Source organism: Phyllobates terribilis, unplaced genomic scaffold (genome assembly GCF_046119375.1).
Source record: "Phyllobates terribilis strain yellow unplaced genomic scaffold, ASM4611937v1 Scaffold_9__5_contigs__length_417890890, whole genome shotgun sequence".
Taxonomy (NCBI): Eukaryota; Metazoa; Chordata; class Amphibia; order Anura; family Dendrobatidae; genus Phyllobates; species Phyllobates terribilis.
Genome location: NW_027362769.1, coordinates 45,236,509 through 45,252,421, shown reverse-complemented (window position 1 = coordinate 45,252,421; position 15,913 = coordinate 45,236,509).

The window sequence follows — 15,913 nt, the reverse complement described above, 5'->3', positions numbered from 1 at the left end:
TCCCTCATTTAGCGGATATTTTCATAAAAAAGTGAAAATTTCAAAATGGCTGAAAACGACTAAATATCAACAACTCATCGGGCGAATCGCTCTGGAACTGAAATCAGAATGCTAACTGACATTTCCCCTATCTGAAAGACTGATAAACGCCGGAAAAATGACTAAGTCCAAAAAAAAAATGTTTTCAACTTTTTTCAATTTTATGCCCGTGCAATATATATTCTACCACACACATTTGGAACTCTCCTGGAGTACTCTCACACATATTATTCCCTCATTTAGCGGATATTTTCACAAAAAAGAGAAATTTTCAAAAATTCTGAAAAATGGCTGAAAACGACTAAATATCAAGGACTCATCGGGCGAATCGCTCTAGATCTGAAATCGGAATGCTCACTGACATTTCCCCTATCTGAAAGTCTGATAAACGCCGGAAAAATAATGAAGTCCAAAAAAAATTTTTTTAAAACTTTTTTCAATTTTTCCCCCGTGGGATATATATTTTACCAACACACATTTGGAACTCTCCTGGGGTACTCTCACACATATTATTCCCTCATTTAGTGGATATTTTCACAAAAAAGTTAAATTTTCAAAAATTCAGAAAAATGGCTGAAAACGACTAAATATCAAGGACTCATTGGGCGAATCGCTGTGGAACTGAAATCAGAATGCTCACTGACATTTCCCCTATCTGAAAGTCTGATAAACGCCGGAAAAATGACTAAGTCCAAAAAAAAAATTTTTAAACTTTTTTCAATTTTACCCCCGTGTGATATATATTCTACCCACACACATTTGGAACTCTCCTGGGGTACTCTCACACATATTATTCACTCATTTAGCGGATATTTTCACAAAAAAGTGAAATTTTCAAAAATTCAGAAAAATGGCTGATAACGACAAAATATCAAGGACTCATCGGGCGAATCGCTCTGGAACTGATATCAGAATGCTCACTGACATTTCCCCTATCTGAAAGTCTGATAAACGCCGGAAAAATGACTAAGTCCAAAAAAAAATTTTTTTCAACTTTTTTCAATTTTACCCCCGTGGGATATATAATCTACCCACACACATTTGGAACTCTCCTGGGGTACTCTCACACATATTATTCCCTCATTTAGTGAATATTTTCACAAAAAAGGGAAATTTTCAAAAATTCAGAAAAATGGCTGAAAACGACTAAATATCAAGGACTCATCGGGCGAATCGCTCTGGAACTGAAATCGGTATGCTCCCTGACATTTCCCCAATCTGAAAGTCTGATAAACGCCGGAAAAATAACTAAGTTCAAAAAAAAATTTTTTTAAACTTTTTTCAATTTTTCCCCCGTGGGATATATATTCTACGCACACACATTTGAAACTCTCCTGGGGTACTCTCACACATATTATTCCCTCATTTAGTGGATATTGTCACAAAAATGTTAAATTTTCAAAAATTCAGAAAAATGACTGAAAACGACTAAATATGAAGTACTCATCGGGCGAATCACTCTGGAATTGAAATCTGAATGCTCACTGACATTTCCCCTATCTGAAAGTCTGATAAACGCCGGAAAAATAATGAAGTCCAAAAAAAAATTTTTTTTAAACTTTTTTCAATTTTTCCCCCGTGGGATATATATTTTACCAACACACATTTGGAACTCTCCTGGGGTACTCTCACACATATTATTCCCTCATTTAGTGGATATTTTCACAAAAAAGTTAAATTTTCAAAAATTCAGAAAAATGGCTGAAAACGACTAAATATCAAGGACTCATTGGGCGAATCGCTGTGGAACTGAAATCAGAATGCTCACTGACATTTCCCCTATCTGAAAGTCTGATAAACGCCGGAAAAATTACTAAGTCCAAAAAAAAAATTTTTAAACTTTTTTCAATTTTACCCCCGTGTGATATATATTCTACCCACACACATTTGGAACTCTCCTGGGGTACTCTCACACATATTATTCCCTCATTTAGCGGATATTTTCACAAAAAAGAGAAATTTTCAAAAATTCAGAAAAATGGCTGAAAACGACTAAATATCAAGGACTCATCGAGCGAATCGCTCTGGAACTGAAATCGGAATGCTCACTGACATTTCCCCTATCTGAAAGTCTGATAAACGCCGGAAAAATGACTAAGTCCAAAAAAAAAATTTTTAAACTTTTTTCAATTTTACCCCCGTGGGATATATATTCTACCCACACACATTTGGAACTCTCCTGGGGTACTCTCACACATATTATTCCCTCGTTTAGCGGATATTTTCACAAAAAAGAGAAATTTTCAAAAATTCAGAAAAATGGCTGAAAACGACTAAATATCAAGGACTCATCGGGTGAATCGCTCTGGAACTGAAATCGGTATGCTCCCTGACATTTCCCCTATCTGAAAGTCTGATAAACGCCGGAAAAAAGACTAAGTCCAAAAAAAAATTTTTTTCAACTTTTTTCAATTTTACCCCCGTGGGATATATATTCTACCCACACACATTTGGAATTCTCCTGGGGTACTCTCACACATATTATTCCCTCATTTAGCGGATATTTTCACAAAAAAGTGAAATTTTCAAAAATTCAGAAAAATGGCTGAAAACGACAAAATATGAAGGACTCATCGGGCGAATCGCTCTGGAACTGAAATCGGAATGCTCACTGACATTTCCCCTATCTGAAAGTCTGATAAACGCCGGAAAAAAGACTAAGTCCAAAAAAAAAATTTTTTCAACTTTTTTCAATTTTATGCCCGTGCGATATATATTCGACTCACACACATTTGGAACTCTCCTGGGGTACTCTCACACATATTATTCCCTCATTTAGCGGAAATTTTCACAAAAAAGAGAAATTTTCAAAAATTCTGAAAAATGGCTGAAAACGACTAAATATCAAGGACTCATCGTTCGAATCGCTCTGGAATTGAAATTGGAATGCTCACTGACATTTCCCCTACCTGAAAGTCTGATAAACGCTGGAAAAAAGACTAAGTCCCCAAAAAATTTTTTTCAACTTTTTTCAATTTTATGCCCGTGCAATATATTTTCTACAACACACATTTGGAACTCTCCTGGGGTACTCTCACACATATTATTCCCTCATTTAGCGGATATTTTCACAAAAAAGAGAAATTTTCAAAAATTCGGAAAAATGGATGAAAACGACTAAATATCAAGGACTTATCGGGCGAATCGCTCTAGATCTGAAATCGGAATGCTCACTGACATTTCCCCTATCTGAAAGTCTGATAAACAATGGAAAAATGAATAAGTCCAAAAAAAAATTTTTTTCAACTTTTTTCAATTTTATGGCCGTGCGATATATATTCTGCCCACACACATTTGGAACTCTCCTGGGGAACTCTCACACATATTATTCCCTCATTTAGCGGATATTTTCACAAAAAAGTGAAATTTTCAAAAATTCAGAAAAATGGCTGAAAACGACAAAATATGAAGGACTCATCGGGCGAATCGCTCTGGAACTGAAATCGGAATGCTCACTGACATTTCCCCTATCTGAAAGTCTGATAAACGCCGGAAAAAAGACTAAGTCCAAAAAAAAAATTTTTTCAACTTTTTTCAATTTTATGCCCGTACGATATATATTCGACTCAAACACATTTGGAACTCTCCTGGGGTACTCTCACACATATTATTCCCTCATTTAGCGGAAATTTTCACAAAAAAGAGAAATTTTCAAAAATTCTGAAAATTGGCTGAAAACGACTAAATATCAAGGACTCATCGGGCGAATCGCTCTGGAATTGAAATCGGAATGCTCACTGACATTTCCCCTACCTGAAAGTCTGATAAACGCCGGAAAAAAGACTAAGTCCAAAAAAAATTTTTTTCAACTTTTTTCAATTTTATGCCTGTGCAATATATATTCTACCAGACACATTTGGAACTCTCCTGGGGTACTCTCACACATATTATTCCCTCATTTAGCGGATATTTTCATAAAAAAGTGAAAATTTCAAAAATTCTGAAAAATGGCTGAAAACGACTAAATATCAAGGACTCATCGGGCAAATCGCTCTGGAACTGATATCAGAATGCTCACTGACATTTCCCCTATCTGAAAGTCTGATAAACGCCGGAAAAATAACTAAGTCCAAAAAAAAATTTTTAAACTTTTTTCAATTTTACCCCCGTGGGATATATATTCTACCCACACACATTTGGAACTCTCCTGGGGTACCCTCACACATATTATTCCCTCATTTAGTGGTTATTTTCACAAAAAAAGTGAAATTTTCAAAAATTCAGAAAATTGGCTGAAAATGACTAAATATCATAGAATCATCGGGCGAATCGCTCTGAAACTGAAATCAGAATGCTAACTGACATTTCCCCTATCTGAAAGACTGATAAACGCCGGAAAAATGACTAAGTCCAAAAAAAAAATTTTTAAACTTTTTTCAATTTTACCCCCGTGTGATATATATTCTACCCACACACATTTGGAACTCTCCTGGGGTACTCTCACACATATTATTCCCTCATTTAGTGAATATTTTCACAAAAAAGGGAAATTTTCAAAAATTCAGAAAAATGGCTGAAAACGACTAAATATCAAGGACTCATCGGGCGAATCGCTCTGGAACTGAAATCGGTATGCTCCCTGACATTTCCCCAATCTGAAAGTCTGATAAACGCCGGAAAAATAACTAAGTTCAAAAAAAAATTTTTTTAAACTTTTTTCAATTTTTCCCCCGTGGGATATATATTCTACGCACACACATTTGAAACTCTCCTGGGGTACTCTCACACATATTATTCCCTCATTTAGTGGATATTGTCACAAAAAAGTTAAATTTTCAAAAATTCAGAAAAGTGACTGAAAACGACTAAATATGAAGTACTCATCGGGAGAATAGCTCTGGAACTGAAATCGGAATGCTCACTGACATTTTCCCTATCTGAAAGTCTGATAAACGGTGGAAAAATGACTAAGTCCAAAAAAAATTTTTTTTCAACTTTTTTCAATTTTTCCCCCGTGGGATATATATTCTACCCACACACATTTGGAACTCTCCTGGGGAACTCTTACACATATTATTCCCTCATTTAGTGGATATTTTCACAAAAAAGTGAAATTTTCAAAAATTGTGAAAAATGGCTGAAAACGATTAAATATCAAGGACTCATTGGGCGAATCACTCTGGAATTGAAATCTGAATGCTCACTGACATTTCCCCTATCTGAAAGTCTGATAAACGCCGGAAAAATAATGAAGTCCAAAAAAAATTTTTTTTAAACTTTTTTCAATTTTTCCCCCGTGGGATATATATTTTACCAACACACATTTGGAACTCTCCTGGGGTACTCTCACACATATTATTCCCTCATTTAGTGGATATTTTCACAAAAAAGTTAAATTTTCAAAAATTCAGAAAAATGGCTGAAAACGACTAAATATCAAGGACTCATTGGGCGAATCGCTGTGGAACTGAAATCAGAATGCTCACTGACATTTCCCCTATCTGAAAGTCTGATAAACGCCGGAAAAATTACTAAGTCCAAAAAAAAAATTTTTAAACTTTTTTCAATTTTACCCCCGTGTGATATATATTCTACCCACACACATTTGGAACTCTCCTGGGGTACTCTCACACATATTATTCCCTCATTTAGCGGATATTTTCACAAAAAAGAGAAATTTTCAAAAATTCAGAAAAATGGCTGAAAACGACTAAATATCAAGGACTCATCGAGCGAATCGCTCTGGAACTGAAATCGGAATGCTCACTGACATTTCCCCTATCTGAAAGTCTGATAAACGCCGGAAAAATGACTAAGTCCAAAAAAAAAATTTTTTAACTTTTTTCAATTTTACCCCCGTGGGATATATATTCTACCCACACACATTTGGAACTCTCCTGGGGTACTCTCACACATATTATTCCCTCGTTTAGCGGATATTTTCACAAAAAAGAGAAATTTTCAAAAATTCAGAAAAATGGCTGAAAACGACTAAATATCAAGGACTCATCGGGTGAATCGCTCTGGAACTGAAATCGGTATGCTCCCTGACATTTCCCCTATCTGAAAGTCTGATAAACGCCGGAAAAAAGACTAAGTCCAAAAAAAAATTTTTTTCAACTTTTTTCAATTTTACCCCCGTGGGATATATATTCTACCCACACACATTTGGAATTCTCCTGGGGTACTCTCACACATATTATTCCCTCATTTAGTGGATATTTTCACAAAAAAGTGAAATTTTCAAAAATTCAGAAAAATGGCTGAAAACGACAAAATATGAAGGACTCATCGGGCGAATCGCTCTGGAACTGAAATCGGAATGCTCACTGACATTTCCCCTATCTGAAAGTCTGATAAACGCCGGAAAAAAGACTAAGTCCAAAAAAAAAATTTTTTCAACTTTTTTCAATTTTATGCCCGTGCGATATATATTCGACTCACACACATTTGGAACTCTCCTGGGGTACTCTCACACATATTATTCCCTCATTTAGCGGAAATTTTCACAAAAAAGAGAAATTTTCAAAAATTCTGAAAAATGGCTGAAAACGACTAAATATCAAGGACTCATCGTTCGAATCGCTCTGGAATTGAAATCGGAATGCTCACTGACATTTCCCCTACCTGAAAGTCTGATAAACGCTGGAAAAAAGACTAAGTCCCCAAAAAATTTTTTTCAACTTTTTTCAATTTTATGCCCGTGCAATATATTTTCTACAACACACATTTGGAACTCTCCTGGGGTACTCTCACACATATTATTCCCTCATTTAGCGGATATTTTCACAAAAAAGAGAAATTTTCAAAAATTCGGAAAAATGGCTGAAAACGACTAAATATCAAGGACTCATCGGGCGAATCGCTCTAGATCTGAAATCGGAATGCTCACTGACATTTCCCCTATCTGAAAGTCTGATAAACAATGGAAAAATGAATAAGTCCAAAAAAAAATTTTTTTCAACTTTTTTCAATTTTATGGCCGTGCGATATATATTCTGCCCACACACATTTGGAACTCTCCTGGGGAACTCTCACACATATTATTCCCTCATTTAGCGGATATTTTCACAAAAAAGTGAAATTTTCAAAAATTCAGAAAAATGGCTGAAAACGACAAAATATGAAGGACTCATCGGGCGAATCGCTCTGGAACTGAAATCGGAATGCTCACTGACATTTCCCCTATCTGAAAGTCTGATAAACGCCGGAAAAAAGACTAAGTCCAAAAAAAAAATTTTTTCAACTTTTTTCAATTTTATGCCCGTACGATATATATTCGACTCAAACACATTTGGAACTCTCCTGGGGTACTCTCACACATATTATTCCCTCATTTAGCGGAAATTTTCACAAAAAAGAGAAATTTTCAAAAATTCTGAAAATTGGCTGAAAACGACTAAATATCAAGGACTCATCGGGCGAATCGCTCTGGAATTGAAATCGGAATGCTCACTGACATTTCCCCTACCTGAAAGTCTGATAAACGCCGGAAAAAAGACTAAGTCCAAAAAAAATTTTTTTCAACTTTTTTCAATTTTATGCCTGTGCAATATATATTCTACCAGACACATTTGGAACTCTCCTGGGGTACTCTCACACATATTATTCCCTCATTTAGCGGATATTTTCATAAAAAAGTGAAAATTTCAAAAATTCTGAAAAATGGCTGAAAACGACTAAATATCAAGGACTCATCGGGCAAATCGCTCTGGAACTGAAATCAGAATGCTCACTGACATTTCCCCTATCTGAAAGTCTGATAAACGCCGGAAAAATGACTAAGTCCAAAAAAAAAATTTTTTCAACTTTTTTCAATTTTACACCCGTGGGATATATATTCTACCCACACACATTTGGAACTCTCCTGGGGTACTCTCACACATATTATTCACTCATTTAGCGGATATTTTCACAAAAAAGTGAAATTTTCAAAAATTCAGAAAAATGGCTGAAAACGACAAAATATCAAGGACTCATCGGGCGAATCGCTCTGGAACTGAAATCAGAATGCTCACTGACATTTCCCCTATCTGAAAGTCTGATAAATGCCGGAAAAAAGACTAAGTCCAAAAAAAAATTTTTTTCAACTTTTTTCAATTTTACCCCCGTGGGATATATATTCTACCCACACACATTTGGAACTCTCCTGGGGTACTCTCACACATATTATTCCCTCATTTAGCGGATATTTTCACAAAAAAGAGAAATTTTCAAAAATTCAGAAAAATGGCTGAAAACGACTAAATATCAAGGACTCATCGAGCGAATCGCTCTGGAACTGAAATCGGAATGCTCACTGACATTTCCCCTATCTGAAAGTCTGATAAACGCCGGAAAAATGACTAAGTCCAAAAAAAAAATTTTTAAACTTTTTTCAAATTTACCCCCGTGGGATATATATTCTACCCACACACATTTGGAACTCTCCTGGGGTACTCTCACACATATTATTCCCTCGTTTAGCGGATATTTTCACAAAAAAGAGAAATTTTCAAAAATTCAGAAAAATGGCTGAAAACGACTAAATATCAAGGACTCATCGGGTGAATCGCTCTGGAACTGAAATCGGTATGCTCCCTGACATTTCCCCTATCTGAAAGTCTGATAAACGCCGGAAAAAAGACTAAGTCCAAAAAAAAAATTTTTTCAACTTTTTTCAATTTTATGCCCGTGCGATATATATTCGACTCACACACATTTGGAACTCTCCTGGGGTACTCTCACACATATTATTCCCTCATTTAGCGGAAATTTTCACAAAAAAGAGAAATTTTCAAAAATTCTGAAAAATGGCTGAAAACGACTAAATATCAAGGACTCATCGTTCGAATCGCTCTGGAATTGAAATCGGAATGCTCACTGACATTTCCCCTACCTGAAAGTCTGATAAACGCTGGAAAAAAGACTAAGTCCCCAAAAAATTTTTTTCAACTTTTTTCAATTTTATGCCCGTGCAATATATTTTCTACAACACACATTTGGAACTCTCCTGGGGTACTCTCACACATATTATTCCCTCATTTAGCGGATATTTTCACAAAAAAGAGAAATTTTCAAAAATTCGGAAAAATGGCTGAAAACGACTAAATATCAAGGACTCATCGGGCGAATCGCTCTAGATCTGAAATCGGAATGCTCACTGACATTTCCCCTATCTGAAAGTCTGATAAACAATGGAAAAATGAATAAGTCCAAAAAAAAATTTTTTTCAACTTTTTTCAATTTTATGGCCGTGCGATATATATTCTGCCCACACACATTTGGAACTCTCCTGGGGAACTCTCACACATATTATTCCCTCATTTAGCGGAAATTTTCACAAAAAAGAGAAATTTTCAAAAATTCTGAAAATTGGCTGAAAACGACTAAATATCAAGGACTCATCGGGCGAATCGCTCTGGAATTGAAATCGGAATGCTCACTGACATTTCCCCTACCTGAAAGTCTGATAAACGCCGGAAAAAAGACTAAGTCCAAAAAAAATTTTTTTCAACTTTTTTCAATTTTATGCCTGTGCAATATATATTCTACCAGACACATTTGGAACTCTCCTGGGGTACTCTCACACATATTATTCCCTCATTTAGCGGATATTTTCATAAAAAAGTGAAAATTTCAAAAATTCTGAAAAATGGCTGAAAACGACTAAATATCAAGGACTCATCGGGCAAATCGCTCTGGAACTGAAATCAGAATGCTCACTGACATTTCCCCTATCTGAAAGTCTGATAAACGCCGGAAAAATGACTAAGTCCAAAAAAAAAATTTTTTCAACTTTTTTCAATTTTACACCCGTGGGATATATATTCTACCCACACACATTTGGAACTCTCCTGGGGTACTCTCACACATATTATTCACTCATTTAGCGGATATTTTCACAAAAAAGTGAAATTTTCAAAAATTCAGAAAAATGGCTGAAAACGACAAAATATCAAGGACTCATCGGGCGAATCGCTCTGGAACTGATATCAGAATGCTCACTGACATTTCTCCTATCTGAAAGTCTGATAAACGCCGGAAAAATAACTAAGTCCAAAAAAAAATTTTTAAACTTTTTTCAATTTTACCCCCGTGGGATATATATTCTACCCACACACATTTGGAACTCTCCTGGGGTACTCTCACACATATTATTCCCTCATTTAGCGGATATCTTCACAAAAAAGAGAAATTTTCAAAAATTCAGAAAAATGGCTGAAAACGACTAAATATCAAGGACTCATCGAGCGAATCGCTCTGGAACTGAAATCGGAATGCTCACTGACATTTCCCCTATCTGAAAGTCTGATAAACGCCGGAAAAATGACTAAGTCCAAAAAAAAAATTTTTAAACTTTTTTCAATTTTACCCCCGTGGGATATATATTCTACCCACACACATTTGGAACTCTCCTGGGGTACTCTCACACATATTATTCCCTCGTTTAGCGGATATTTTCACAAAAAAGAGAAATTTTCAAAAATTCAGAAAAATGGCTGAAAACGACTAAATATCAAGGACTCATCGGGTGAATCGCTCTGGAACTGAAATCGGTATGCTCCCTGACATTTCCCCTATCTGAAAGTCTGATAAACGCCGGAAAAAAGACTAAGTCCAAAAAAAAATTTTTTTCAACTTTTTTCAATTTTATGCCCGTGCGATATATATTCGACTCACACACATTTGGAACTCTCCTGGGGTACTCTCACACATATTATTCCCTCATTTAGCGGAAATTTTCACAAAAAAGAGAAATTTTCAAAAATTCTGAAAAATGGCTGAAAACGACTAAATATCAAGGACTCATCGGGCGAATCGCTCTGGAATTGAAATCGGAATGCTCACTGACATTTCCCCTACCTGAAAGTCTGATAAACGCCGGAAAAAAGACTAAGTCCCCAAAAAATTTTTTTCAACTTTTTTCAATTTTATGCCCGTGCAATATATTTTCTACCACACACATTTGGAACTCTCCTGGGGTACTCTCACACATATTATTCCCTCATTTAGCGGATATTTTCACAAAAAAGAGAAATTTTAAAAAATTCGGAAAAATGGCTGAAAACGACTAAATATCAAGGACTCATCGGGCGAATCGCTCTAGATCTGAAATCGGAATGCTCACTGACATTTCCCCTATCTGAAAGTCTGATAAACAATGGAAAAATGAATAAGTCCAAAAAAAAATTTTTTTCAACTTTTTTCAATTTTATGGCCGTGCGATATATATTCTGCCCACACACATTTGGAACTCTCCTGGGGAACTCTCACACATATTATTCCCTCATTTAGCGGATATTTTCACAAAAAAGTGAAATTTTCAAAAATTCAGAAAAATGGCTGAAAACGACAAAATATGAAGGACTCATCGGGCGAATCGCTCTGGAACTGAAATCGGAATGCTCACTGACATTTCCCCTATCTGAAAGTCTGATAAACGCCGGAAAAAAGACTAAGTCCAAAAAAAAAATTTTTTCAACTTTTTTCAATTTTATGCCCGTGCGATATATATTCGACTCACACACATTTGGAACTCTCCTGGGGTACTCTCACACATATTATTCCCTCATTTAGCGGAAATTTTCACAAAAAAGAGAAATTTTCAAAAATTCTGAAAATTGGCTGAAAACGACTAAATATCAAGGACTCATCGGGCGAATCGTTCTGGAATTGAAATCGGAATGCTCTCTGACATTTCCCCTACCTGAAAGTCTGATAAACGCCGGAAAAAAGACTAAGTCCAAAAAAAATTTTTTTCAACTTTTTTCAATTTTATGCCTGTGCAATATATATTCTACCAGACACATTTGGAACTCTCCTGGGGTACTCTCACACATATTATTCCCTCATTTAGCGGATATTTTCACAAAAAAGAGAAATTTTCAAAAATTCTGAAAAATGGCTGAAAACGACTAAATATCAAGGACTCATCGGGCAAATCGCTCTAGATCTGAAATCGGAATGCTCACTGACATTTCCCCTATCTGAAAGTCTGATAAACCACGGAAAAATGAATAAGTCCAAAAAAAAATTTTTTTCAACTTTATTCAATTTTATGCCCGTGCGATATATATTCTGCCCACACACATTTGGAACTCTCCTGGGGTACTCTCACACATATTATTCCCTCATTTAGCGGATATTTTCATAAAAAAGTGAAAATTTCAAAAATTCTGAAAAATGGCTGAAAACGACTAAATATCAAGGACTCATCGGGCAAATCGCTCTGGAACTGAAATCAGAATGCTCACTGACATTTCCCCTATCTGAAAGTCTGATAAACGCCGGAAAAATAATGAAGTCCAAAAAAAATTTTTTTTAAACTTTTTTCAATTTTTCCCCCGTGGGATATATATTTTACCAACACACATTTGGAACTCTCCTGGGGTACTCTCACACATATTATTCCCTCATTTTGTGGATATTTTCACAAAAAAGGGAAATTTTCAAAAATTCTGAAAAACGGTTGAAAACGACTAAATATCAAGGACTCATCGGGCGAATCGCTCTGGAACTGAAATCGGTAGGCTCCCTGACATTTCCCCTATCTGAAAGTCTGATAAACGCCGGAAAAATGTCTATGTCCCAAAAAAATAATTTTTCAACTTTTTTCAATTTTACCCCCGTGGGATATATATTCTACCCACACACATTTGGAATTCAACTGGGGTACACTCACACATATTATTCCCTCATTTAGCGGATATTTTCACAAAAAAGGGAAATTTTCAAAAATTCTGAAAAACGGTTGAAAACGACTAAATATCAAGGACTCATCGGGCAAATCGCTCTGGAACTGAAATCGGAATGCTCATTGACATTTCCCCTACCTGAAAGTCTGATAAACGCCAGAAAAAAGACTAAGTCCAAAAAAAAAATTTTTTCAACTTTTTTCAATTTTATGCCCGTGCGATATATATTCGACTCACACACATTTGGAACTCTCCTGGGGTACTCTCACACATATTATTCCCTCATTTAGCGGAATTTTTCACAAAAAAGAGAAATTTTCAAAAATTCTGAAAAATGGCTGAAAACGAATAAATATCAAGGACACATTGGGCGAATCGCTCTGGAACTGAAATCAGAATGCTCACTGACATTTCCCCTATCTGAAAGTCTGATAAACAACGGAAAAATGAATAAGTCCAAAAAAAAATTTTTTTCAACTTTTTTCAATTTTATGCCCGTGCGATATATATTCTGCCCACACACATTTGGAACTCTCCTGGGGTACTCTCACACATATTATTCCCTCATTTAGCAGATATTTTCATAAAAAAGTGAAAATTTCAAAAATTCTGAAAAATGGCTGAAAACGACTAAATATCAAGGACTCATCGGGCGAATCGCTCTGGAACTGAAATCGGTACGCTCCCTGACATTTTCCCAATCTGAAAGTCTGATAAACGCCGGAAAAATAACTAAGTTCAAAAAAAAATTTTTTTAAACTTTTTTCAATTTTTCCCTCGTGGGATATATATTCTACGCACACACATTTGAAACTCTCCTGGGGTACTCTCACACATATTAATCCCTCATTTAGTGGATATTGTCACAAAAAAGTTAAATTTTCAAAAATTCAGAAAAATGACTGAAAACGACTAAATATCAAGGACTCATTGGTCGAATCACTCTGGAACTGAAATCTGAATGCTCACTGACATTTCCCCTATCTGAAATTCTGATAAACGCCGGAAAAATAATGAAGTCCAAAAAAAATTTTTTTTAAACTTTTTTCAATTTTTCCCCCGTGGGATATATATTTTACCAACACACATTTGGAACTCTCCTGGGGTACTCTCACACATATTATTCCCTCATTTAGTGGATATTTTCACAAAAAAGTTAAATTTTCAAAAATTCAGAAAAATGGCTGGAATCGACTAAATATCAAGGACTCATCGGGCGAATCGCTCTGGAACTGAAATCGGTACGCTCCCTGACATTTCCCCTATCTGAAAGTCTGATAAATGCCGGAAAAATATCTAAGTCCAAAAAAAAAATTTTTTCAACTTTTTTCAATTTTACCCCCGTGGGATATATAATCTACCCACACACATTTGGAACTCTCCTTGGGTACTCTCACACATATTATTCCCTCATTTAGTGGATATTTTCACAAAAAAGGGAAATTTTCAAAAATTCTGAAAAATGGCTGAAAACGACTAAATATCAAGGACTCATCGGGCGAATCGCTCTGGAACTGAAATCGGTAGGCTCCCTGACATTTCCCCTATCTGAAAGTCTGATAAACGCCGGAAAAATGTCTATGTCCCAAAAAAATAATTTTTCAACTTTTTTCAATTTTACCCCCGTGGGATATATATTCTACCCACACACATTTGGAATTCTCCTGGGGTACTCTCACACATATTATTCCCTCATTTAGCGGATATTTTCACAAAAAAGTGAAATTTTCAAAAATTCAGAAAAATGGCTGAAAACGACAAAATATGAAGGACTCATCGGGCGAATCGCTCTGGAACTGAAATCGGAATGCTCACTGACATTTCCCCTATCTGAAATTCTGATAAACGCCGGAAAAAAGACTAAGTCCAAAAAAAAAATTTTTTCAACTTTTTTCAATTTTATGCCCGTGCGATATATATTCGACTCACACACATTTGGAACTCTCCTGGGGTACTCTCACACATATTATTCCCTCATTTAGCGGAAATTTTCACAAAAAAGAGAAATTTTCAAAAATTCTGAAAAATGGCTGAAAACGACTAAATATCAAGGACTCATCGTTCGAATCGCTCTGGAATTGAAATCGGAATGCTCACTGACATTTCCCCTATCTGAAAGTCTGATAAACGCTGGAAAAAAGACTAAGTCCCCAAAAAATTTTTTTCAACTTTTTTCAATTTTATGCCCGTGCGATATATATTCTGCCCACACACATTTGGAACTCTCCTGGGGAACTCTCACACATATTATTCCCTCATTTAGCGGATATTTTCACAAAAAAGTGAAATTTTCAAAAATTCAGAAAAATGGCTGAAAACGACAAAATATGAAGGACTCATCGGGCGAATCGCTCTGGAACTGAAATCGGAATGCTCACTGACATTTCCCCTATCTGAAAGTCTGATAAACGCCGGAAAAAAGACTAAGTCCAAAAAAAAAATTTTTTCAACTTTTTTCAATTTTATGCCCGTACGATATATATTCGACTCAAACACATTTGGAACTCTCCTGGGGTACTCTCACACATATTATTCCCTCATTTAGCGGAAATTTTCACAAAAAAGAGAAATTTTCAAAAATTCTGAAAATTGGCTGAAAACGACTAAATATCAAGGACTCATCGGGCGAATCGCTCTGGAATTGAAATCGGAATGCTCACTGACATTTCCCCTACCTGAAAGTCTGATAAACGCCGGAAAAAAGACTAAGTCCAAAAAAAATTTTTTTCAACTTTTTTCAATTTTATGCCTGTGCAATATATATTCTACCAGACACATTTGGAACTCTCCTGGGGTACTCTCACACATATTATTCCCTCATTTAGCGGATATTTTCATAAAAAAGTGAAAATTTCAAAAATTCTGAAAAATGGCTGAAAACGACTAAATATCAAGGACTCATCGGGCAAATCGCTCTGGAACTGAAATCAGAATGCTCACTGACATTTCCCCTATCTGAAAGTCTGATAAACGCCGGAAAAATGACTAAGTCCAAAAAAAAAATTTTTTCAACTTTTTTCAATTTTACACCCGTGGGATATATATTCTACCCACACACATTTGGAACTCTCCTGGGGTACTCTCACACATATTATTCACTCATTTAGCGGATATTTTCACAAAAAAGTGAAATTTTCAAAAATTCAGAAAAATGGCTGAAAACGACAAAATATCAAGGACTCATCGGGCGAATCGCTCTGGAACTGATATCAGAATGCTCACTGACATTTCCCCTATCTGAAAGTCTGATAAACGCC